General features: G+C 56.6%; 17 non-coding genes and 46 pseudogenes across 17 annotated transcripts; all 63 read left to right on the forward strand.

Annotated features, from left to right (window-relative positions):
• Positions 1-4,847: 4,847 nt before the first annotated feature.
• LOC137557017 (5S ribosomal RNA) lies at positions 4,848-4,966 on the forward strand (annotated as a pseudogene).
• An 83-nt stretch (positions 4,967-5,049) lies between these two features.
• Positions 5,050-5,168, forward strand: LOC137556896 (5S ribosomal RNA; annotated as a pseudogene).
• An 83-nt stretch (positions 5,169-5,251) lies between these two features.
• On the forward strand, positions 5,252-5,370 carry LOC137556897 (5S ribosomal RNA; annotated as a pseudogene).
• An 84-nt stretch (positions 5,371-5,454) lies between these two features.
• Positions 5,455-5,573, forward strand: LOC137556898 (5S ribosomal RNA; annotated as a pseudogene).
• An 83-nt stretch (positions 5,574-5,656) lies between these two features.
• Positions 5,657-5,775, forward strand: LOC137551122 (5S ribosomal RNA; annotated as a pseudogene).
• Positions 5,776-5,858: 83 nt separating this feature from the next.
• On the forward strand, positions 5,859-5,977 carry LOC137552829 (5S ribosomal RNA; annotated as a pseudogene).
• A 275-nt stretch (positions 5,978-6,252) lies between these two features.
• LOC137557043 (5S ribosomal RNA) lies at positions 6,253-6,371 on the forward strand (annotated as a pseudogene).
• Positions 6,372-6,454: 83 nt separating this feature from the next.
• On the forward strand, positions 6,455-6,573 carry LOC137549744 (5S ribosomal RNA; annotated as a pseudogene).
• Positions 6,574-6,656: 83 nt separating this feature from the next.
• LOC137549983 (5S ribosomal RNA) lies at positions 6,657-6,775 on the forward strand (annotated as a pseudogene).
• Positions 6,776-6,858: 83 nt separating this feature from the next.
• On the forward strand, positions 6,859-6,977 carry LOC137553628 (5S ribosomal RNA; annotated as a pseudogene).
• An 83-nt stretch (positions 6,978-7,060) lies between these two features.
• LOC137548870 (5S ribosomal RNA) lies at positions 7,061-7,179 on the forward strand (annotated as a pseudogene).
• Positions 7,180-7,262: 83 nt separating this feature from the next.
• Positions 7,263-7,381, forward strand: LOC137553975 (5S ribosomal RNA; annotated as a pseudogene).
• Positions 7,382-7,464: 83 nt separating this feature from the next.
• LOC137557605 (5S ribosomal RNA) lies at positions 7,465-7,583 on the forward strand (annotated as a pseudogene).
• An 83-nt stretch (positions 7,584-7,666) lies between these two features.
• Positions 7,667-7,787, forward strand: LOC137550928 (5S ribosomal RNA; annotated as a pseudogene).
• An 83-nt stretch (positions 7,788-7,870) lies between these two features.
• LOC137551176 (5S ribosomal RNA) lies at positions 7,871-7,990 on the forward strand (annotated as a pseudogene).
• An 83-nt stretch (positions 7,991-8,073) lies between these two features.
• LOC137556908 (5S ribosomal RNA) lies at positions 8,074-8,192 on the forward strand (annotated as a pseudogene).
• An 83-nt stretch (positions 8,193-8,275) lies between these two features.
• On the forward strand, positions 8,276-8,394 carry LOC137558137 (5S ribosomal RNA; annotated as a pseudogene).
• An 83-nt stretch (positions 8,395-8,477) lies between these two features.
• On the forward strand, positions 8,478-8,596 carry LOC137549877 (5S ribosomal RNA; annotated as a pseudogene).
• An 83-nt stretch (positions 8,597-8,679) lies between these two features.
• On the forward strand, positions 8,680-8,798 carry LOC137559077 (5S ribosomal RNA; annotated as a pseudogene).
• Positions 8,799-8,882: 84 nt separating this feature from the next.
• Positions 8,883-9,001, forward strand: LOC137558436 (5S ribosomal RNA; annotated as a pseudogene).
• An 83-nt stretch (positions 9,002-9,084) lies between these two features.
• Positions 9,085-9,203, forward strand: LOC137557561 (5S ribosomal RNA; annotated as a pseudogene).
• Positions 9,204-9,286: 83 nt separating this feature from the next.
• Positions 9,287-9,407, forward strand: LOC137550929 (5S ribosomal RNA; annotated as a pseudogene).
• An 83-nt stretch (positions 9,408-9,490) lies between these two features.
• Positions 9,491-9,609, forward strand: LOC137556900 (5S ribosomal RNA; annotated as a pseudogene).
• An 83-nt stretch (positions 9,610-9,692) lies between these two features.
• On the forward strand, positions 9,693-9,811 carry LOC137557236 (5S ribosomal RNA; annotated as a pseudogene).
• Positions 9,812-9,894: 83 nt separating this feature from the next.
• On the forward strand, positions 9,895-10,013 carry LOC137559078 (5S ribosomal RNA; annotated as a pseudogene).
• An 83-nt stretch (positions 10,014-10,096) lies between these two features.
• LOC137549878 (5S ribosomal RNA) lies at positions 10,097-10,215 on the forward strand (annotated as a pseudogene).
• Positions 10,216-10,298: 83 nt separating this feature from the next.
• On the forward strand, positions 10,299-10,417 carry LOC137559080 (5S ribosomal RNA; annotated as a pseudogene).
• Positions 10,418-10,500: 83 nt separating this feature from the next.
• Positions 10,501-10,619, forward strand: LOC137558438 (5S ribosomal RNA; annotated as a pseudogene).
• Positions 10,620-10,702: 83 nt separating this feature from the next.
• LOC137559233 (5S ribosomal RNA) lies at positions 10,703-10,821 on the forward strand (annotated as a pseudogene).
• An 83-nt stretch (positions 10,822-10,904) lies between these two features.
• Positions 10,905-11,023, forward strand: LOC137547581 (5S ribosomal RNA; annotated as a pseudogene).
• An 83-nt stretch (positions 11,024-11,106) lies between these two features.
• On the forward strand, positions 11,107-11,225 carry LOC137549347 (5S ribosomal RNA; annotated as a pseudogene).
• Positions 11,226-11,308: 83 nt separating this feature from the next.
• Positions 11,309-11,427, forward strand: LOC137556901 (5S ribosomal RNA; annotated as a pseudogene).
• Positions 11,428-11,510: 83 nt separating this feature from the next.
• LOC137557018 (5S ribosomal RNA) lies at positions 11,511-11,629 on the forward strand (annotated as a pseudogene).
• An 83-nt stretch (positions 11,630-11,712) lies between these two features.
• On the forward strand, positions 11,713-11,831 carry LOC137549157 (5S ribosomal RNA). The gene has a single exon (XR_011026785.1). It is a non-coding gene; the product is annotated as a 5S ribosomal RNA (ribosomal RNA).
• Positions 11,832-11,914: 83 nt separating this feature from the next.
• Positions 11,915-12,033, forward strand: LOC137549168 (5S ribosomal RNA). The gene has a single exon (XR_011026786.1). It is a non-coding gene; the product is annotated as a 5S ribosomal RNA (ribosomal RNA).
• Positions 12,034-12,116: 83 nt separating this feature from the next.
• Positions 12,117-12,235, forward strand: LOC137549179 (5S ribosomal RNA). The gene has a single exon (XR_011026788.1). It is a non-coding gene; the product is annotated as a 5S ribosomal RNA (ribosomal RNA).
• An 83-nt stretch (positions 12,236-12,318) lies between these two features.
• On the forward strand, positions 12,319-12,437 carry LOC137558858 (5S ribosomal RNA; annotated as a pseudogene).
• Positions 12,438-12,520: 83 nt separating this feature from the next.
• On the forward strand, positions 12,521-12,639 carry LOC137549190 (5S ribosomal RNA). The gene has a single exon (XR_011026789.1). It is a non-coding gene; the product is annotated as a 5S ribosomal RNA (ribosomal RNA).
• Positions 12,640-12,722: 83 nt separating this feature from the next.
• Positions 12,723-12,841, forward strand: LOC137556233 (5S ribosomal RNA). The gene has a single exon (XR_011028891.1). It is a non-coding gene; the product is annotated as a 5S ribosomal RNA (ribosomal RNA).
• An 83-nt stretch (positions 12,842-12,924) lies between these two features.
• Positions 12,925-13,043, forward strand: LOC137556234 (5S ribosomal RNA). The gene has a single exon (XR_011028892.1). It is a non-coding gene; the product is annotated as a 5S ribosomal RNA (ribosomal RNA).
• An 83-nt stretch (positions 13,044-13,126) lies between these two features.
• LOC137554926 (5S ribosomal RNA) lies at positions 13,127-13,245 on the forward strand. Its single transcript, XR_011027639.1, has one exon. It is a non-coding gene; the product is annotated as a 5S ribosomal RNA (ribosomal RNA).
• Positions 13,246-13,328: 83 nt separating this feature from the next.
• On the forward strand, positions 13,329-13,447 carry LOC137556237 (5S ribosomal RNA). Its single transcript, XR_011028894.1, has one exon. It is a non-coding gene; the product is annotated as a 5S ribosomal RNA (ribosomal RNA).
• Positions 13,448-13,530: 83 nt separating this feature from the next.
• Positions 13,531-13,648, forward strand: LOC137550429 (5S ribosomal RNA; annotated as a pseudogene).
• Positions 13,649-13,732: 84 nt separating this feature from the next.
• Positions 13,733-13,851, forward strand: LOC137549202 (5S ribosomal RNA). Its single transcript, XR_011026790.1, has one exon. It is a non-coding gene; the product is annotated as a 5S ribosomal RNA (ribosomal RNA).
• Positions 13,852-13,934: 83 nt separating this feature from the next.
• LOC137550430 (5S ribosomal RNA) lies at positions 13,935-14,052 on the forward strand (annotated as a pseudogene).
• An 84-nt stretch (positions 14,053-14,136) lies between these two features.
• Positions 14,137-14,255, forward strand: LOC137549848 (5S ribosomal RNA). The gene has a single exon (XR_011026860.1). It is a non-coding gene; the product is annotated as a 5S ribosomal RNA (ribosomal RNA).
• Positions 14,256-14,338: 83 nt separating this feature from the next.
• On the forward strand, positions 14,339-14,456 carry LOC137550431 (5S ribosomal RNA; annotated as a pseudogene).
• An 84-nt stretch (positions 14,457-14,540) lies between these two features.
• On the forward strand, positions 14,541-14,659 carry LOC137549215 (5S ribosomal RNA). The gene has a single exon (XR_011026792.1). It is a non-coding gene; the product is annotated as a 5S ribosomal RNA (ribosomal RNA).
• An 83-nt stretch (positions 14,660-14,742) lies between these two features.
• Positions 14,743-14,860, forward strand: LOC137550433 (5S ribosomal RNA; annotated as a pseudogene).
• An 84-nt stretch (positions 14,861-14,944) lies between these two features.
• LOC137549226 (5S ribosomal RNA) lies at positions 14,945-15,063 on the forward strand. The gene has a single exon (XR_011026793.1). It is a non-coding gene; the product is annotated as a 5S ribosomal RNA (ribosomal RNA).
• An 83-nt stretch (positions 15,064-15,146) lies between these two features.
• Positions 15,147-15,265, forward strand: LOC137556719 (5S ribosomal RNA). The gene has a single exon (XR_011029358.1). It is a non-coding gene; the product is annotated as a 5S ribosomal RNA (ribosomal RNA).
• Positions 15,266-15,348: 83 nt separating this feature from the next.
• On the forward strand, positions 15,349-15,467 carry LOC137549237 (5S ribosomal RNA). Its single transcript, XR_011026794.1, has one exon. It is a non-coding gene; the product is annotated as a 5S ribosomal RNA (ribosomal RNA).
• An 83-nt stretch (positions 15,468-15,550) lies between these two features.
• Positions 15,551-15,668, forward strand: LOC137551280 (5S ribosomal RNA; annotated as a pseudogene).
• An 84-nt stretch (positions 15,669-15,752) lies between these two features.
• Positions 15,753-15,870, forward strand: LOC137551139 (5S ribosomal RNA; annotated as a pseudogene).
• An 84-nt stretch (positions 15,871-15,954) lies between these two features.
• Positions 15,955-16,073, forward strand: LOC137549249 (5S ribosomal RNA). Its single transcript, XR_011026795.1, has one exon. It is a non-coding gene; the product is annotated as a 5S ribosomal RNA (ribosomal RNA).
• An 83-nt stretch (positions 16,074-16,156) lies between these two features.
• On the forward strand, positions 16,157-16,274 carry LOC137552089 (5S ribosomal RNA; annotated as a pseudogene).
• An 84-nt stretch (positions 16,275-16,358) lies between these two features.
• LOC137558114 (5S ribosomal RNA) lies at positions 16,359-16,477 on the forward strand (annotated as a pseudogene).
• Positions 16,478-16,560: 83 nt separating this feature from the next.
• LOC137550434 (5S ribosomal RNA) lies at positions 16,561-16,678 on the forward strand (annotated as a pseudogene).
• An 84-nt stretch (positions 16,679-16,762) lies between these two features.
• Positions 16,763-16,880, forward strand: LOC137550435 (5S ribosomal RNA; annotated as a pseudogene).
• Positions 16,881-16,964: 84 nt separating this feature from the next.
• On the forward strand, positions 16,965-17,083 carry LOC137549260 (5S ribosomal RNA). Its single transcript, XR_011026796.1, has one exon. It is a non-coding gene; the product is annotated as a 5S ribosomal RNA (ribosomal RNA).
• Positions 17,084-17,166: 83 nt separating this feature from the next.
• On the forward strand, positions 17,167-17,284 carry LOC137550436 (5S ribosomal RNA; annotated as a pseudogene).
• An 84-nt stretch (positions 17,285-17,368) lies between these two features.
• Positions 17,369-17,487, forward strand: LOC137549273 (5S ribosomal RNA). Its single transcript, XR_011026798.1, has one exon. It is a non-coding gene; the product is annotated as a 5S ribosomal RNA (ribosomal RNA).
• An 83-nt stretch (positions 17,488-17,570) lies between these two features.
• Positions 17,571-17,688, forward strand: LOC137550437 (5S ribosomal RNA; annotated as a pseudogene).
• Positions 17,689-17,732: the final 44 nt, after the last annotated feature.

The raw sequence follows: 17,732 nt of genomic DNA on the forward strand, positions 1-17,732 counted from the left end.
ACCGGCAGTGGGCCTGATAACGGTCTTTAAGCATGTTTGTAGTCTCACCAACGTAAATACGCTGGCAAGGGCACAACAATGCATAGACCAGACCTCTAGTTCTGCAATTTATGAACTGTTTGATCCTACACGTCCGTCCACCGTGGGTAAAGGTGCTACCCAGTTCCAAAAAGTTACAACATGAGCACCTCTGACATTTAAAATTGCCCTTTGGGCGATTGGAACCTAGCCAGGTTTGAGACTGTGGGCTAATAAACTCACTGTGTGTCAGTCTATCTTTCAAGTTAGGAGCCCGTTTGTATGAGACACAAGGGCGGGACATGCTCTTTGAACAAAGTGTCTTGTCTTGTTGGATGATCCACCAATTTCTATCTATTGCCTGTTTTATCTGATGAAACATTGGCGAATAGGAAAAATGCATAAAAAACCTCTTGTGGGCACAGTTTTGATTGTTTTCTTTCTTATGCAGTAACAGTGAGGCCCTCTCTTTTGAAGCTGCCCGAGAAAATGCTTGCTGGATTACATTTGACTTGTATCCTCTATCCAATAATCTAACCTTAAGGTCCTCAGACTGCTCCAGGAAGGTCTCCCATGTGCTAGCATTCCTCCGCAAACGGAGGAACTGCCCATAAGGGACCCCCCTGATCGTTGAGGACGGATGCGCTTCCGTGTACAGGAAGTGAAATCTCTATTTACTTCCTGTTCATGGAAGTGCTGTTACAGTGTAACTAGCTGCCCTAGCTGCAGTTTACAGCTGATCAGCAGTTTGAATTATGACAGCGGGCAATGGGGAACGGGGCCAACAGGAAACAAAGCATCAGTGGGGAAATCACCAGTTTACTGCTGTCCTGCGGTTTGAATTACTGGTACAGTGAAGAGCGTGGATGGGACTTTATGGAGGAGGGGGTCATCAAAAGGTAAAGTGGTGGTGGGGGAATGGGGATCTTGCTACCCTAACCATATATAAGACCTCCCCGAAAATAAGAACTAGCACATCTTTTGAAGGAAAAAAAAAAATAAGACAATGCCTTATTTTTGGGGAAACACGGTAGTAGCCAGAGAGAAAGTTATGTAAGCTGGTATACCAAATAATATCAGAAATGACGGTTATCTATAACTGTCAAATAGCTATTAAAAAAAGACCATAGAGTCACATATATATATTTTTTTTAGTTTCAACGTTTTATTGAAAAGATAAGCAGTCATTATATAGAAAAGCCAATTAACCTCACCCAGGAAGCATACATCAGTGTGAATTTGAAAGTGTATTATTGAAGTGTATTAAGTGTGAATTATGAGTGTAAACAAATGTAATCACATCCTTAGTTCAGAATAGACTATCAATGAAATGCAAACAATGCTGACGTGCTGTAAATTGTCTTTCCAGATGAAAAAAACTTGACTAATCAGTTACAGCTGTTTTTTTTCCCACCGCTACCTCACAACACTCAGCTCCGTATAGATAGAGGATGCTAGTATTACCTGATGACGTCACAATACTCAGCTGGGTAGAGATAGAGGATGCTGGGATTACGTTATGACCTTACAATGCACAGCTGGGTATAGAGAATGCTGGGATTACCTGATGACCTCACAATACTCAGATCGGTATAAATAGAGGATGCTGGGAGTCTCTGGCTCATGCCCTCTCAGGTGGTGCTTTTCACTGCTTTTCTAGTCTGGATGAAGACTGGGGAAGAGGGAGGAATGGAAAGCAGTTCCTGGTCACTCTGCAGTATTGGAGGCTGGGTGCAGGATTCTGCAGAGAATACATCCTGTAAGGGCTGGTGCACACCAGAGCGGTTCTGAAGTGCTCTTTAAAATACTTGCAGGGGAAAAAAAAAACTTGGCTAATGAAAGTGAATGGGATGGTGCACACCAGAGCGGTTAGTTTTTTCCACAAACTCGGGCTGCAGCATTTTTTAGATTTCTGAGTCGTTTCTGCCTCAATGTTAAAGTATAGGAAAGTGGAAACCGGCTCTGAAAAATGCTAGATCAGAGTGGTTTTCCAGACGTTTTTGTTACAGAAGCTGTTCAGTAACAGCTTTTACTGTAACAGTATTTGTAATCTGCTACACAAAAAACGCTAGGCATTCGTAGAAAACATGCCTAGAATCGCTCTGAAATCTGCTTCAAAAACCTCTAGCGTTTTGCAGATCTGCTAGAGGTTTTTGGTGTGCTGCAGCACTACAAATGGGAGAGGTACCCAAAGTCATTTATCACCCCCATTTACAACTGACTGACAGAGCGTAACTGTATATGGCCCTGAAACATGGTCACACTCGATAGTAATCTGGTGTCAAAACATAACAACAAGCAAAGTAATTGTACGTCTGTCATTGTTTGACTTGTGTTAGATTATTCTCACTGCCATGTGGTCCGGCCCCTGTTGTAGGAGCGCGACAGGTTGATAATGGAATTTTGAGTTACCTTGTGGTCTGGAGCCCTGGAGTTGGAGTGCGACGGGCTGCTGACCTAATTTTGATTGTTATAGCATGTTATGCCATAAGGCATTACATCCTGTGCGCATGCATTAGGTGGCGTAAAGAAAACTTTGTGTTAGCGCATGCGCATCATGCAAAAATTCATACTCAAATATGCCCAAATAGGGTTGTGTTTGTCATACTCATTGCCGTATGGTCCGGCGCCCTGTGGAAGGAGCGTGACGGGTTTATAATGTAACTTTAAGTTACCTTTTTGTCCAGCACCCTGTGGTAGGAGCGCGATGGGCTGATAATGTAATTTTAAGTTACCTTTTGATCCGGAGCCCTGGGGTAGGAGAGCAACGGGCTGATAATGTAATCTTGAGTTACCTTTTGGTCTGGCACCCTTTAGTAGGAGTGCGACGGGCTGATAATGTAATTTTGAGTTACCTTCTGGTGCGGCACCCTTTGGTAGGAGCGCGACGGGCTGCTAACGTAAATTTGGATTACCTTAGCCAAAGTACTTTGCCAAAAAATAATATAATAAAATACCTTACAACTAATAAGTGTAACGATTTGTGTCAGCAAAGAACAGAATTCTGATTTGTAAAGGATTGCGGAGATGCCGCCGCGTCAAGCAGTAGCATGGCGGCTATCTCCGCGTTCCAGCCGGCGGGTTCCGTCGTGCGGGGACAGGATGGACTGGTGCCTGGGTTAGTGGGGAATGAGAGGGAAGCCGCGGCAGCGCCGAGTGGCATGGCGGCTGTCCCCGCGTTTCAGCCAGTAGCTTTCGTCGCATGGTGGATCTTTGCCTACTCTTTCACCGGCACACAGACTAAGTTCTACGCGCGCGCACACAGACAGGATCTTTATGCATACAGAAGGGGAGTCAGCTGATCAGCCGGTCAGCTGACTCCAACACTGATCAGGATTGGTTGAGTGACTGGGGCGTGGCTTTAGAGCGCTCCCAATATATATAGGGCAGGCCTGTCAGTTGTTCCTTGTCTGCTGTTGCATTCGCTACGTGTTAGCACTCAGACCATAGTCAGACCCGAAAGTGTGCTAGAACCAGCAGGAGCTGGGGATCCACAGTTAGGCCTGGTGCACACCAAAAAACGCTAGCAGATCCGCAAAATGCTAGCAGATTTTGAAACGCTTTTTGTTATTTTTCTGTAGCGTTTCAGCTAGCATTTTGCGGTTTTGTGAAGCGTTTTTGGTGTAGTAGATTTCAGATATTGTTACAGTAAAGCTGTTACTGAACAGCTTCTGTAACAAAAACGCCTGCAAAACCGCTCTGAACTGCTGTTTTTCAGAGCAGTTTGCGTTTTTCCTATACTAAACATTGAGGCAGAAACGCATCCACAATCCAAAAAATGCCTCACCCCGGGAGTATGCGTTTCTGCAAAACGCCTCCCGCTCTGGTGTGCACCACCCCATTGAGATACATTGACCAAGCGTATCCACAGCCGCAAGCGGCTGCAGAAACGCTGAAAATGCCGCTCGGTGTGCACCAGCCCTTAGACAGATTCTGTTGATAGCTTAAAGTACTAATTGAATTGTATTATTTGTTATGACCTTCTGCTAGCCTTGACTACTCTCCTGTCTTGTGATTCTGTGCCTTCGCCTATCTGATCTGGTTGCCGACTGGCTTACCCCTCCGTTTTTGTGCTGTATCTGCCCGTGTGTTGCCAAACTGGCTAGTCTGACTCTCCTGCCCTCACCAGGGAGCTTAGTCCTGGTGAGGGGCCCTTAGGTTAGTTATCACCTGCTCCTCAGGTAGATAGCTGCAGTACAGTCTGAATCATCTAGATAGCTGCAGTACAGTCTGAATCATCTAGATAGCTGCAGTACAGTCTGAATCAATTCAATTCACTTTATTGTCATTGTGTAACACAACAAAATTACTTTTCATGACAACCCCACGGTGCATATAGGGAACATAGTGATAGTAACAAGGAAGAGAAGAAATTATACAAGTATGCCAGGTATTACAGATGTTTAAACAATTTGTACACATTGTTAATTATTTCAGAGAGGATTCAGAGTTTATCAAGTTTGGGAAAAAGCTGTCTTTCAGTCTGTTTGTGTGTGTGCGGGTTGATCTAAAACGTTTACTTGATGGAAGGAGCTCAAACAAGGCATTTCCAGGGTGAGTGTTGTTTTTGATAATGTTTTTGGCCCTTCTCAAGCTGCGAGTATTATACAAAAGTTTGGAGCTTGCCTGTGGACACACTAAGCCGAAGGCGCCCGCTCTTGTCAGATCGCAGAATCAAAGCGGCTTCAGGCCTGGTTAGTAGCTGCATGGGAGACCGGCTGTGAACCCCCCCGGTGCTGCAGGCTTTTTTTTTGGGTTTGCGGCCTAATGGCTATGAGCACGCGTGGGAAGCCTCACCTTCAAGGCGCCGGAACGGCGCCATGGAGTTTGCCTGTGGCCACACTAAGCCGAAAGCGCCCGCTCTCGTCAGATCGCGGAAGCTAAGCGGCTTCAGGCCTGGTTAGTAGCTGCATGGGAGACCGGCTGTGAACCCCAGGTGCTGCAGGCGTTTTTTTGGGTTTGAGGCCCAATGGCTATGAGCACGCGTGGGAAGCCTCACCTTCAAGGCGCCGGAACGGCGCCTTGGAATTTGCCTGCGGCCACACTAAGCCAAAAGCGCCCGCTCTCGTCAGATCGCGGAAGCTAAGTGGCTTCAGGCCTGGTTAGTAGCTGCATGGGAGACCGGCTGTGAACCCCAGGTGCTGCAGGCGTTTTTTTGGGTTTGAGGCCCAATGGCTATGAGCACGCGTGGGAAGCCTCACCTTCAAGGCGCCAGAACGGCGCCTTGGAGTTTGCCTGCGGCCACACTAAGCCAAAAGCGCCCGCTCTCGTCAGATCGCGGAAGCTAAGTGGCTTCAGGCCTGGTTAGTAGCTGCATGGGAGACCGGCTGTGAACCCCAGGTGCTGCAGGCGTTTTTTTTGGGTTTGAGGCCCAATGGCTATGAGCACGCGTGGGAAGCCTCACCTTCAAGGCGCCGGAACGGCGCCTTGGAGTTTGCCTGCGGCCACACTAAGCCAAAAGCGCCCGCTCTCGTCAGATCGCGGAAGCTAAGTGGCTTCAGGCCTGGTTAGTAGCTGCATGGGAGACCGGCTGTGAACCCCAGGTGCTGCAGGCGTTTTTTTGGGTTTGAGGCCCAATGGCTATGAGCACGCCTGGGAAGCCTCACCTTCAAGGCGCCGGAACGGCGCCTTGGAGTTTGCCTGCAGCTACATTAAGCCAAAAGCGCCCGCTCTCGTCAGATCGCGGAAGCTAAGTGGCTTCAGGCCTGGTTAGTAGCTGCATGGGAGACTGGCTGTGAACCCCAGGTGCTGCAGGCGTTTTTTTGGGTTTGAGGCCCAATGGCTATGAGCACGCGTGGGAAGCCTCACCTTCAAGGCGCCGGAACGGCGCTTTGGAGTTTGCCTGCGGCCACACAAAGCCAAAAGCGCCCGCTCTTGTCAGATTGCGGAAGCTAAGTGGCTTCAGGCCTGGTTAGTAGCTGCATGGGAGACCGGCTGTGAACCCCAGGTGCTGCAGGCGTTTTTTGGGTTTGAGGCCCAATGGCTATGAGCACGCGTGGGAAGCCTCACCTTCAAGGCGCCGGAACGGCGCCTTGGAGTTTGCCTGCGGCCACACTAAGCCAAAAGCGCCCGCTCTCGTCAGATCGCGGAAGCTAAGTGGCTTCACGCCTGGTTTGTAGCTGCCGGCTGTGAACCCCAGGTGCTGCAGGCGTTTTTTTGGGTTTGAGGCCCAATGGCTATGAGCACGCGTGGGAAGCCTCACCTTCAAGGCGCCGGAACGGCGCCTTGGAGTTTGCCTGCGGCCACACTAAGCCAAAAGCGCCCGCTCTCGTCAGATCGCGGAAGCTAAGTGGCTTCAGGCCTGGTTAGTAGCTGCATGGGAGACCGGCTGTGAACCCCTGGTGCTGCAGGCGTTTTTTTGGGTTTGAGGCCCAATGGCTATGAGCACGCGTGGGAAGCCTCACCTTCAAGGCGCCGGAACGGCGCCTTGGAGTTTGCCTGCGGCCACACTAAGCCAAAAGCGCCCGCTATCGTCAGATCGCGGAAGCTAAGTGGCTTCAGGCCTGGTTAGTAGCTGCATGGGAGACCGGCTGTGAACCCCAGGTGCTGCAGGCGTTTTTTTGGGTTTGAGGCCCAATGGCTATGAGCACGCGTGGGAAGCCTCACCTTCAAGGCGCCGGAACGGCGCCTTGGAGTTTGCCTGCGGCCACACTAAGCCAAAAGCGCCCGCTCTCGTCAGATTGCGGAAGCTAAGTGGCTTCAGGCCTGGTAAGTAGCTGCATGGGAGACCGGCTGTGAACCCCAGGTGCTGCAGGTGTTTTTTTGGGTTTGAGGCCCAATGGCTATGAGCACGCGTGGGAAGCCTCACCTTCAAGGCGCCGGAACGGTGCCTTGGAGTTTCCCTGCGGCCACACTAAGCCAAAAGCGCCTGCTCTCGTCAGATTGCGGAAGCTAAGTGGCTTCAGGCCTGGTTAGTGGCTGCATGGGAGACCGGCTGTGAACCCCAGGTGCTGCAGGCGTTTTTTTGGGTTTGAGGCCCAATGGCTATGAGCACGCGTGGGAAGCCTCACCTTCAAGGCGCCGGAACGGCGCCTTGGAGTTTGCCTGCGGCCACACTAAGCCAAAATCGCCCGCTCTCGTCAGATCGCGGAAGCTAAGTGGCTTCAGGCCTGGTTAGTAGCTGCATGGGAGACCGGCTGTGAACCCCAGGTGCTGCAGTCGTTTTTTTGGGTTTGAGGCCCAATGGCTATGAGCACGCGTGGGAAGCCTCACCTTCAAGGCGCCGGGACGGCGCCTTGGAGTTTGCCTGCATCCACACTAAGCCAAAAGCGCCCGCTCTCGTCAGATCGTGGAAGCTAAGTGGCTTCAGGTCTGGTTAGTAGCTGCTTGGGAGACTGGCTGTGAACCCCAGGTGCTGCAGGCGTTTTTTTGGGTTTGAGGCCCAATGGCTATGAGCACGCGTGGGAAGCCTCACCTTCAAGGCGCCAGAACGGCGCCTTGGAGTTTGCCTGCGGCCACACTAAGCCAAAAACGCCCGCTCTCGTCAGATCGCGGAAGCTAAGTGGCTTCAGGCCTGGTTAGTAGCTGCATGGGAGACCGGCTGTGAACCCCAGGTGCTGCAGGCGTTTTTTTGGGTTTGAGGCCCAATGGCTATGAGCACGCGTGGGAAGCCTCACCTTCAAGGCGCCGGAACGGCGCCTTGGAGTTTGCCTGCGGCCACACTAAGCCAAAAGCGCCCGCTCTCGTCAGATCGCGGAAGCTAAAAGTGGCTTCAGGCCTGGTTAGTAGCTGCATGGGAGACCGGCTGTGAACCCCAGGTGCTGCAGGCGTTTTTTTGGGTTTGAGGCCCAATAGCTATGAGCACGCGTGGGAAGCCTCACCTTCAAGGCGCCGGAACGGCGCCTTGGAGTTTGCCTGCGGCCACACTAAGCCAAAAGCGCCCGCTCTCGTCAGATACGCGGAAGCTAAGAGGCTTCAGGCCTGGTTAGTAGCTGCATGGGAGACCGGCTGTGAACCCCAGGTGCTGCAGGCGTTTTATTGGGTTTGAGGCCCAATGGCTATGAGCACGCGTGGGAAGTCTCACTTTCAAGGCGCCGGAACGGCGCCTTGGAGTTTACCTGCGGCCACACTAAGCCAAAAGCGCCCGCTCTCGTCCGATCGCGGAAGCTAAGTGGCTTCAGGCCTGGTTAGTAGCTGCATGGGAGACCGGCTGTGAACCCCAGGTGCTGCAGGTGTTTTTTTGGGTTTGAGGCCCAATGGCTATGAGCACGCGTGGGAAGCCTCACCTTCAAGGCGCCGGAACGGCGCCTTGGAGTATGCCTGCGGCCACACTAAGCCAAAAGCGCCCGCTCTCGTCAGATCGCGGAAGCTAAGTGGCTTTAGGCCTGGTTAGTAGCTGCATGGGAGTCCGGCTGTGAACCCCAGGTGCTGCAGGCGTTTTTTTGGGTTTGAGGCCCAATGGCTATGAGCACGCGTGGGAAGCCTCACCTTCAAGGCGCCGGAACGGCGCCTTGGAGTTTGCCTGCGGCCACACAAAGCCAAAAGCGCCTGCTCTCGTCAGATCGCGGAAGCTAAGTGGCTTCAGGCCTGGTTAGTAGCTGCATGGGAGACCGGCTGTGAACCCCAGGTGCTGCAGGCGTTTTTTTGGGTTTGAGGCCCAATGGCTATGAGCACGCGTGGGAAGCCTCACCTTCAAGGCGCCGGAACGGCGCCTTGGAGTTTGCCTGCGGCCACACTAAGCCAAAAGCGCCCGCTCTCGTCAGATCGCGGAAGCTAAGTGGCTTCAGGCCTGGTTAGTAGCTGCATGGGAGTCCGGCTGTGAACCCCAGGTGCTGCAGGCGTTTTTTTTGGGTTTGAGGCCCAATGGCTATGAGCACGCGTGGGAAGCCTCACCTTCAAGGCGCCGGAACGGCGCCTTGGAGGTTGCCTGCGGCCACACTAAGCCAAAAGCGCCCGCTCTCGTCAGATCGCGGAAGCTAAATGGCTTCAGGCCTGGTTAGTAGCTGCATGGGAGACCGGCTGTGAACCCCAGGTGCTGCAGGCGTTTTTTTGGGTTTGAGGCCCAATGGCTATGAGCACACGTGGGAAGCCTCACCTTCAAGGCGCCGGAACGGCGCCTTGGAGCTTGCCTGCGGCCAGACTAAGCCAAAAGCGCCCGCTCTCGTCAGATCGCGGAAGCTAAGTGGCTTCAGGCCTGGTTAGTAGCTGCATGGGAGACCGGCTGTGAACCCCAGGTGCTGCAGGCGTTTTTTTGGGTTTGAGGCCCAATGGCTATGAGCACGCGTGGGAAGCCTCACCTTCAAGGCGCCGGAACGGCGCCTTGGAGTTTGCCTGCGGCCACACTAAGCCAAAAGCGCCCGCTCTCGTCAGATCGCGGAAGCTAAAAGTGGCTTCAGGCCTGGTTAGTAGCTGCATGGGAGACCGGCTGTGAACCCCAGGTGCTGCAGGCGTTTTTTTGGGTTTGAGGCCCAATGGCTATGAGCACGCGTGGGAAGCCTCACCTTCAAGGCGCCGGAACGGCGCCTTGGAGTTTGCCTGCGGCCACACTAAGCCAAAAGCGCCCGCTCTCGTCAGATCGCGGAAGCTAAGTGGCTTCAGGCCTGGTTAGTAGCTGCATGGGAGACCGGCTGTGAACCCCAGGTGCTGCAGGCGTTTTATTGGGTTTGAGGCCCAATGGCTATGAGCACGCGTGGGAAGTCTCACCTTCAAGGCGCCGGAACGGCGCCTTGGAGTTTACCTGCGGCCACACTAAGCCAAAAGCGCCCGCTCTCGTCAGATCGCGGAAGCTAAGTGGCTTCAGGCCTGGTTAGTAGCTGCATGGGAGACCGGCTGTGAACCCCAGGTGCTGCAGGTGTTTTTTTGGGTTTGAGGCCCAATGGCTATGAGCACGCGTGGGAAGCCTCACCTTCAAGGCGCCGGAACGGCGCCTTGGAGTATGCCTGCGGCCACACTAAGCCAAAAGCGCCCGCTCTCGTCAGATCGCGGAAGCTAAGTGGCTTCAGGCCTGGTTAGTAGCTGCATGGGAGTCCGGCTGTGAACCCCAGGTGCTGCAGGCGTTTTTTTGGGTTTGAGGCCCAATGGCTATGAGCACGCGTGGGAAGCCTCACCTTCAAGGCGCCGGAACGGCGCCTTGGAGTTTGCCTGCGGCCACACAAAGCCAAAAGCGCCTGCTCTCGTCAGATCGCGGAAGCTAAGTGGCTTCAGGCCTGGTTAGTAGCTGCATGGGAGACCGGCTGTGAACCCCAGGTGCTGCAGGCGTTTTTTTGGGTTTGAGGCCCAATGGCTATGAGCACGCGTGGGAAGCCTCACCTTCAAGGCGCCGGAACGGCGCCTTGGAGTTTGCCTGCGGCCACACTAAGCCAAAAGCGCCCGCTCTCGTCAGATCGCGGAAGCTAAGTGGCTTCAGGCCTGGTTAGTAGCTGCATGGGAGTCCGGCTGTGAACCCCAGGTGCTGCAGGCGTTTTTTTGGGTTTGAGGCCCAATGGCTATGAGCACGCGTGGGAAGCCTCACCTTCAAGGCGCCGGAACGGCGCCTTGGAGGTTGCCTGCGGCCACACTAAGCCAAAAGCGCCCGCTCTCGTCAGATCGCGGAAGCTAAATGGCTTCAGGCCTGGTTAGTAGCTGCATGGGAGACCGGCTGTGAACCCCAGGTGCTGCAGGCGTTTTTTTGGGTTTGAGGCCCAATGGCTATGAGCACACGTGGGAAGCCTCACCTTCAAGGCGCCGGAACGGCGCCTTGGAGCTTGCCTGCGGCCAGACTAAGCCAAAAGCGCCCGCTCTCGTCAGATCGCGGAAGCTAAGTGGTTTCAGGCCTGGTTAGTAGCTGCATGGGAGACCGGCTGTGAACCCCAGGTGCTGCAGGCGTTTTTTTGGGTTTGAGGCCCAATGGCTATGAGCACGCGTGGGAAGCCTCACCTTCAAGGCGCCGGAACGGCGCCTTGGAGTTTGCCTGCGGCCACACTAAGCCAAAAGCGCCCGCTCTCGTCAGATCGCGGAAGCTAAGTGGCTTCAGGCCTGGTTAGTAGCTGCATGGGAGACTGGCTGTGAACCCCAGGTGCTGCAGGCGTTTTTTTGGGTTTGAGGCCCAATGGCTATGAGCACGCGTGGGAAGCCTCACCTTCAAGGCGCCGGAACGGCGCCTTGGAGTTTGCCTGCGGCCACACTAAGCCAAAAGCGCCCGCTCTCGTCAGATCGTGGAAGCTAAGTGGCTTCAGGCCTGGTTAGTAGCTGCATGGGAGTCCGGCTGTGAACCCCAGGTGCTGCAGGCGTTTTTTTGGGTTTGAGGCCCAATGGCTATGAGCACGCGTGGGAAGCCTCACCTTCAAGGCGCCGGAACGGCGCCTTGGAGTTTGCCTGCGGCCACACTAAGCCAAAAGCGCCCGCTCTCGTCAGATCGCGGAAGCTAAGTGGCTTCAGGCCTGGTTAGTAGCTGCATGGGAGACCGGCTGTGAACCCCAGGTGCTGCAGGCGTTTTTTGGGGTTTGAGGCCCAATGGCTATGAGCACGCGTGGGAAGCCTCACCTTCAAGGCGCCGGAACGGCGCCTTGGAGGTTGCCTGTGGCCACACTAAGCCGAAAGCGCCCGCTCTCGTCAGATCGCGGAAGCTAAGCGGCTTCAGGCCTGGTTAGTAGCTGCATGGGAGACCGGCTGTGAACCCCAGGTGCTGCAGGCGTTGTTTTGGGTTTGAGGCCCAATGGCTATGAGCACGCGTGGGAAGCCTCACCTTCAAGGCGCCGGAACGGCGCCTTGGAGGTTGCCTGCGGCCACACTAAGCCGAAAGCGCCCGCTCTCGTCAGATCGCGGAAGCTAAGCGGCTTCAGGCCTGGTTAGTAGCTGCATGGGAGACCGGCTGTGAACCCCAGGTGCTGCAGGCATTGTTTTGGGTTTGAGGCCCAATGGCTATGAGCACGCGTGGGAAGCCTCACCTTCAAGGCGCCGGAACGGCGCCTTGGAGGTTGCCTGCGGCCACACTAAGCCGAAAGCGCCCGCTCTCGTCAGATCGCGGAAGCTAAGCGGCTTCAGGCCTGGTTAGTAGCTGCATGGGAGACCGGCTGTGAACCCCAGGTGCTGCAGGCATTGTTTTGGGTTTGAGGCCCAATGGCTATGAGCACGCGTGGGAAGCCTCACCTTCAAGGCGCCGGAACAGCGCCCTGCAGGTTGCCTGCGGCCACACTAAGCCGAAAGCGCCCGCTCTCGTCAGATCGCGGAAGCTAAGCGGCTTCAGGCCTGGTTAGTAGCTGCATGGGAGACCGGCTGTGAACCCCAGGTGCTGCAGGCATTGTTTTGGGTTTGAGGCCCAATGGCTATGAGCACGCGTGGGAAGCCTCACCTTCAAGGCGCCGGAACGGCGCCTTGGAGGTTGCCTGCGGCCACACTAAGCCGAAAGCGCCCGCTCTCGTCAGATTGCGGAAGCTAAGCGGCTTCAGGCCTGGTTAGTAGCTGCATGGGAGACCGGCTGTGAACCCCAGGTGCTGCAGGCGTTGTTTTGGGTTTGAGGCCCAATGGCTATGAGCACGCGTGGGAAGCCTCACCTTCAAGGCGCCGGAACGGCGCCTTGGAGGTTGCCTGCGGCCACACTAAGCCGAAAGCGCCCGCTCTCGTCAGATCGCGGAAGCTAAGCGGCTTCAGGCCTGGTTAGTAGCTGCATGGGAGACCGGCTGTGAACCCCAGGTGCTGCAGGCATTGTTTTGGGTTTGAGGCCCAATGGCTATGAGCACGCGTGGGAAGCCTCACCTTCAAGGCGCCGGAATGGCGCCCTGGAGGTTGCCTGCGGCCACACTAAGCCGAAAGCGCCCGCTCTCGTCAGATCGCGGAAGCTAAGCGGCTTCAGGCCTGGTTAGTAGCTGCATGGGAGACCGGCTGTGAACCCCAGGTGCTGCAGGCGTTGTTTTGGGTTTGAGGCCCAATGGCTATGAGCACGCGTGGGAAGCCTCACCTTCAAGGCGCCGGAACGGCGCCTTGGAGGTTGCCTGCGGCCACACTAAGCCGAAAGCGCCCGCTCTCGTCAGATCGCGGAAGCTAAGCGGCTTCAGGCCTGGTTAGTAGCTGCATGGGAGACCGGCTGTGAACCCCAGGTGCTGCAGGCGTTGTTTTGGGTTTGAGGCCCAATGGCTATGAGCACGCGTGGGAAGCCTCACCTTCAAGGCGCCGGAACGGCGCCTTGGAGGTTGCCTGCGGCCACACTAAGCCGAAAGCGCCCGCTCTCGTCAGATCGCGGAAGCTAAGCGGCTTCAGGCCTGGTTAGTAGCTGCATGGGAGACCAGCTGTGAACCCCAGGTGCTGCAGGCATTGTTTTGGGTTTGAGGCCCAATGGCTATGAGCACGCGTGGGAAGCCTCACCTTCAAGGCGCCGGAATGGCGCCCTGGAGGTTGCCTGCGGCCACACTAAGCCGAAAGCGCCCGCTCTCGTCAGATCGCGGAAGCTAAGCGGCTTCAGGCCTGGTTAGTAGCTGCATGGGAGACCGGCTGTGAACCCCAGGTGCTGCAGGCGTTGTTTTGGGTTTGAGGCCCAATGGCTATGAGCACGCGTGGGAAGCCTCACCTTCAAGGCGCCGGAACGGCGCCTTGGAGGTTGCCTGCGGCCACACTAAGCCGAAAGCGCCCGCTCTCGTCAGATCGCGGAAGCTAAGCGGCTTCAGGCCTGGTTAGTAGCTGCATGGGAGACCGGCTGTGAACCCCAGGTGCTGCAGGCGTTGTTTTGGGTTTGAGGCCCAATGGCTATGAGCACGCGTGGGAAGCCTCACCTTCAAGGCGCCGGAACGGCGCCTTGGAGGTTGCCTGCGGCCACACTAAGCCGAAAGCGCCCGCTCTCGTCAGATCGCGGAAGCTAAGCGGCTTCAGGCCTGGTTAGTAGCTGCATGGGAGACCGGCTGTGAACCCCAGGTGCTGCAGGCATTGTTTTGGGTTTGAGGCCCAATGGCTATGGGCACGCGTGGGAAGCCTCACCTTCAAGGCGCCGGAACGGCGCCCTGGAGGTTGCCTGCGGCCACACTAAGCCGAAAGCGCCCGCTCTCGTCAGATCGCGGAAGCTAAGCGGCTTCAGGCCTGGTTAGTAGCTGCATGGGAGACCGGCTGTGAACCCCAGGTGCTGCAGGCGTTGTTTTGGGTTTGAGGCCCAATGGCTATGAGCACGCGTGGGAAGCCTCACCTTCAAGGCGCCGGAACGGCGCCTTGGAGGTTGTCTGCGGCCACACTAAGCCGAAAGCGCCCGCTCTCATCAGATCGCGGAAGCTAAGCGGCTTCAGGCCTGGTTAGTAGCTGCATGGGAGACCGGCTGTGAACCCCAGGTGCTGCAGGCATTGTTTTGGGTTTGAGGCCCAATGGCTATGAGCACGCGTGGGAAGCCTCACCTTCAAGGCGCCGGAACGGCGCCCTGGAGGTTGCCTGCGGCCACACTAAGCCGAAAGCGCCCGCTCTCGTCAGATCGCGGAAGCTAAGCGGCTTCAGGCCTGGTTAGTAGCTGCATGGGAGACCGGCTGTGAACCCCAGGTGCTGCAGGCGTTGTTTTGGGTTTGAGGCCCAATGGCTATGAGCACGCGTGGGAAGCCTCACCTTCAAGGCACCGGAACGGCGCCTTGGAGATTGCCTGCGGCCACACTAAGCCGAAAGCGCCCGCTCTCGTCAGATCGCGGAAGCTAAGCGGCTTCAGGCCTGGTTAGTAGCTGCATGGGAGACCGGCTGTGAACCCCAGGTGCTGCAGGCATTGTTTTGGGTTTGAGGCCCAATGGCTATGAGCACGCGTGGGAAGCCTCACCTTCAAGGCGCCGGAACGGCGCCTTGGAGGTTGCCTGCGGCCACACTAAGCCGAAAGCGCCCGCTCTCGTCAGATCGCGGAAGCTAAGCGGCTTCAGGCCTGGTTAGTAGCTGCATGGGAGACCGGCTGTGAACCCCAGGTGCTGCAGGCGTTGTTTTGGGTTTGAGGCCCAATGGCTATGAGCACGCGTGGGAAGCCTCACCTTCAAGGCGCCGGAACGGCGCCTTGAAGGTTGCCTGCGGCCACACTAAGCCGAAAGCGCCCGCTCTCGTCAGATCGCGGAAGCTAAGCGGCTTCAGGCCTGGTTAGTAGCTGCATGGGAGACCGGCTGTGAACCCCAGGTGCTGCAGGCATTGTTTTGGGTTTGAGGCCCAATGGCTATGAGCACGCGTGGGAAGCCTCACCTTCAAGGCGCCGGAACGGCGCCCTGGAGGTTGCCTGCGGCCACACTAAGTCGAAAGCGCCCGCTCTCGTCAGATCGCGGAAGCTAAGCGGCTTCAGGCCTGGTTAGTAGCTGCATGGGAGACCGGCTGTGAACCCCAGGTGCTGCAGGCATTGTTTTGGGTTTGAGGCCCAATGGCTATGAGCACGCGTGGGAAGCCTCACCTTCAAGGCGCCGGAACGGCGCCTTGGAGGTTGCCTGCGGCCACACTAAGCCGAAAGCGCCCGCTCTCGTCAGATCGCGGAAGCTAAGCGGCTTCAGGCCTGGTTAGTAGCTGCATGGGAGACCGGCTGTGAACCCCAGGTGCTGCAGGCATTGTTTTGGGTTTGAGGCCCAATGGCTATGAGCACGCGTGGGAAGCCTCACCTTCAAGGCGCCGGAACGGCGCTCTGGAGGTTGCTTGCGGCCACACTAAGCCGAAAGCGCCCGCTCTCGTCAGATCGCGGAAGCTAAGCGGCTTCAGGCCTGGTTAGTAGCTGCATGGGAGACCGGCTGTGAACCCCAGGTGCTGCAGGCGTTGTTTTGGGTTTGAGGACCAATGGCTATGAGCACGCGTGGGAAGCCTCACCTTTAAGGCGCCGGAACGGCGCCTTGGAGGTTGCCTGCGGCCACACTAAGCCGTAAGCGCCCGCTCTCGTCAGATCGCGGAAGCTAAGCGGCTTCAGGCCTGGTTAGTAGCTGCATGGGAGACCGGCTGTGAACCCCAGGTGCTGCAGGCGTTGTTTTGGGTTTGAGGCCCAATGGCTATGAGCACGCGTGGGAAGCCTCACCTTCAAGGCGCCGGAACGGCGCCTTGGAGGTTGCCTGCGGCCACACTAAGCCGAAAGCGCCCGCTCTCGTCAGATCGCGGAAGCTAAGCGGCTTCAGGCCTGGTTAGTAGCTGCATGGGAGACCGGCTGTGAACCCCAGGTGCTGCAGGCATTGTTTTGGGTTTGAGGCCCAATGGCTATGAGCACGCGTGGGAAGCCTCACCTTCAAGGCGCCGGAACGGCGCCCTGGAGGTTGCCTGCGGCCACACTAAGCCGAAAGCGCCCGCTCTCGTCAGATCGCGGAAGCTAAGCGGCTTCAGGCCTGGTTAGTAGCTGCATGGGAGACTGGCTGTGAACCCCAGGTGCTGCAGGCGTTGTTTTGGGTTTGAGGCCCAATGGCTATGAGCACGCGTGGGAAGCCTCACCTTCAAGGCGCCGGAACGGCGCCTTGGAGGTTGCCTGCGACCACACTAAGCCGAAAGCGCCCGCTCTCGTCAGATCGCGGAAGCTAAGCGGCTTCAGGCCTGGTTAGTAGCTGCATGGGAGACCGGCTGTGAACCCCAGGTGCTGCAGGCATTGTTTTGGGTTTGAGGCCCAATGGCTATGAGCACGCGTGGGAAGCCTCACCTTCAAGGCGCCGGAACGGCGCCCTGGAGGTTGCCTGCGGCCACACTAAGCCGAAAGCGCCCGCTCTCGTCAGATCGCGGAAGCTAAGCGGCTTCAGGCCTGGTTAGTAGCTGCATGGGAGACCGGCTGTGAACCCCAGGTGCTGCAGGCGTTGTTTTGGGTTTGAGGCCCAATGGCTATGAGCACGCGTGGGAAGCCTCACCTTCAAGGCGCCGGAACGGCGCCTTGGAGGTTGCCTGCGGCCACACTAAGCCGAAAGCGCCCGCTCTCGTCAGATCGCGGAAGCTAAGCGGCTTCAGGCCTGGTTAGTAGCTGCATGGGAGACCGGCTGTGAACCCCAGGTGCTGCAGGCGTTGTTTTGGGTTTGAGGCCCAATGGCTATGAGCACGCGTGGGAAGCCTCACCTTCAAGGCGCCGGAACGGCGCCTTGGAGGTTGCCTGCGGCCACACTAAGCCGAAAGCGCCCGCTCTCGTCAGATCGCGGAAGCTAAGCGGCTTCAGGCCTGGTTAGTAGCTGCATGGGAGACCGGCTGTGAACCCCAGGTGCTGCAGGCATTGTTTTGGGTTTGAGGCCCAATGGCTATGAGCACGCGTGGGAAGCCTCACCTTCAAGGCGCCGGAATGGCGCCCTGGAGGTTGCCTGCGGCCACACTAAGCCGAAAGCGCCCGCTCTCGTCAGATCGCGGAAGCTAAGCGGCTTCAGGCCTGGTTAGTAGCTGCATGGGAGACCGGCTGTGAACCCCAGGTGCTGCAGGCGTTGTTTTGGGTTTGAGGCCCAATGGCTATGAGCATGCGTGGGAAGCCTCACCTTCAAGGCGCCGGAACGGCGCCTTGGAGGTTGCCTGCGGCCACACTAAGCCGAAAGCGCCCGCTCTCGTCAGATCGCGGAAGCTAAGCGGCTTCAGGCCTGGTTAGTAGCTGCATGGGAGACCGGCTGTGAACCCCAGGTGCTGCAGGCATTGTTTTGGGTTTGAGGCCCAATGGCTATGAGCACGCGTGGGAAGCCTCACCTTCAAGGCGCCGGAACGGCGCCCTGGAGGTTGCCTGCGGCCACACTAAGCCGAAAGCGCCCGCTCTCGTCAGATCGCGGAAGCTAAGCGGCTTCAGGCCTGGTTAGTAGCTGCATGGGAGACCGGCTGTGAACCCCAGGTGCTGCAGGCGTTGTTTTGGGTTTGAGGCCCAATGGCTATGAGCACGCGTGGGA

Source organism: Hyperolius riggenbachi, chromosome 2, assembly GCF_040937935.1.
Source record: "Hyperolius riggenbachi isolate aHypRig1 chromosome 2, aHypRig1.pri, whole genome shotgun sequence".
Lineage (NCBI taxonomy): Eukaryota > Metazoa > Chordata > Amphibia > Anura > Hyperoliidae > Hyperolius > Hyperolius riggenbachi.